General features: G+C 53.1%; 1 protein-coding gene across 1 annotated transcript in view; it reads left to right on the forward strand.

Annotated features, from left to right (window-relative positions):
* Positions 1–1,488: 1,488 nt before the first annotated feature.
* The window catches only part of NME4 (NME/NM23 nucleoside diphosphate kinase 4), a 5,039-nt gene continuing 4,575 nt past the window's right edge, over positions 1,489–1,952 (forward strand). Inside the window, exon 1 of the mRNA XM_017510880.2 lies at positions 1,489–1,849. The gene's annotated coding sequence lies outside the window, so the exon portion shown is untranslated. The remainder of the gene's footprint in view (positions 1,850–1,952) is intronic.

The following is a 1,952-nucleotide window of genomic DNA, read 5'->3' on the forward strand; positions in this document are numbered from 1 at the left end:
AAAAAAAAAAAAAAGTGACACCCCATCTCTTTGGCCGTGACAGAAGTGAGTCACCAGCTGCAGTCCACACTCAAGGGGTTAGTTGTTACACAAGGCCGTGAACTGGGTGGACTTTTCTTGCTGAGTTATAAGGGCTCTTTTCCATTTTGTTTTGCTTTGTTTTTAGACAAGTTCTACTGTTGTCCAGGCTAGTGCAGTGGTGTGATCACAGCTCGCTCCCGCCTGGACCTCCTGGGCTCAAGCAATATTCCCGTCTCAGCCGCCCAGTAAGCTGGAAATACAGGCGCACAACAACATGCCTGGCTAATTTTTTTAATTTTTATTTTTTGTAGAGACTGGTCTTACTATGTTGCTCAGGCTGGTCTCAAACTCCTGGGCTCAAAGTGATCCTCCCACCTCTGCCTCCCACACTGCTGGGGGCATAGGCGTGAGCCATCCCATAGCACCCAGCCAAGAGAGTTACTTTATTTTTATTTTTATTTTTTTGAGATAGAGTCTGGCTCTTTTGCCAGGCTGGAGTGCAGTGGCACAATCTCCACTCACTGCAACCTCTGCCTCCTGTATTCAAGCGGTTCTCCTGCCTCAGCCTCCTAAGTAGCTGGGACTACAGGTGAACACCACCACGCCCAGCTAATTTTTCTTTTTCTTTTTAATCTTTCAGAGATGGGATTTCACCATGCTGATCAGGCTTGTCTCAAACTCCCAGCCTCAAGTGATCCCTCGGCCTCGGCCACCCAAAGTGCTGGAATTACAGGCCTGGCCCAATTTTTGTATTTTTAGTAGGCACGCCGTTTCACGTTGTTGGCCAGGCTGGTCTCAAACCCCTGACCTCACGTGATCCGTCCACCTTGGCCGCACGAAGCACTGGGATTACAGGTGTGAGCCACCACAGCCGTCCTTCATGCCACCTTTTGATAGACCTAATAATTTATGCTGGGTCCAGCCAAAAACTCGATGATATGTTATACACTTGCAGTGGACAATTTAAGAAGTCAATTCCATGCAGTATAGAAGCAAAAAGAACATAGGAGTTTTCAAAACTCATTGAGTAAGATCTAGGAGTGGGAGAGCTCACCATTTCAAGCAGCAGTGTGCTGTGGTATCCGCCCCAATGTCACCGTTCCTGTCATTTCTGTTGGTGACAAAGTCACAGGCCAGGCAACTACAACTGTGGCTTGTTTCTTAATTCCACACTGGAATCACTTAGAGGAATTCGGTCACATCGGAGGCCATTTGAGAACAAAGATCGGGTTTTTCCCCATTCAAGGTCACGGCCCAGTCCCGGCAGGTGGCTCACACCTGTCATCCCAGCACCTTGGGAGGCCAAGGCGGGAGGATATTTTCATCCAGGGAGTTTGAGACCAGCCTGGGCAACACAGGGAGGCCCCATCTCTACAAAAAATTTAAATATGAGCCGGTCGTGGCTGCGCAGGTCTGTATTCTCAGCTGCTCTTCCCGGCCGCAGGGCCAGCGTCTCCCGAGCGCCTTCTTCTCCCGCCCTGGGGCTCCCGTGGAAATCTCACCCCCATCGGAGGGCTCAGGCCAGGGCTTCCTCTAGGCCGCATTTGCTGGGCGAATGCATTCGTGTTTCAGACGGAGTCTTGCTCTGGCGGCCAGGCTGGAGAGCAGTGGTGCCGTCCCGGCTCACCGCAGCCTCCGCCTCCTGGGCTCAAGCGATCCTCCGGCCGCAGCCTCCCGAGTGGGCCTTCCTCCGTGGGAAAGCGTTAAAACGACAGCTAACGGTTGCGTCGGTATACAGACGCACACAACTCAAGAGAGATTCCTTCTTATTTTGTGTTTTTTCTTCCGATTTTAACCAAAAACGACGTTGGACATTTCCACGGGCCCCGTGAGCGCCGGGCCACGCGGGGTCCCGGGCGGGTGGGGGCAGCAGGCGGCGCTGGGGCGCGGCGGGGCTGGGCTGTGCTCCGGGGCGGGGCTGGGGCTCTGGG

Source organism: Cebus imitator, unplaced genomic scaffold, assembly GCF_001604975.1.
Source record: "Cebus imitator isolate Cc_AM_T3 unplaced genomic scaffold, Cebus_imitator-1.0 Scaffold444, whole genome shotgun sequence".
Taxonomy (NCBI): Eukaryota; Metazoa; Chordata; class Mammalia; order Primates; family Cebidae; genus Cebus; species Cebus imitator.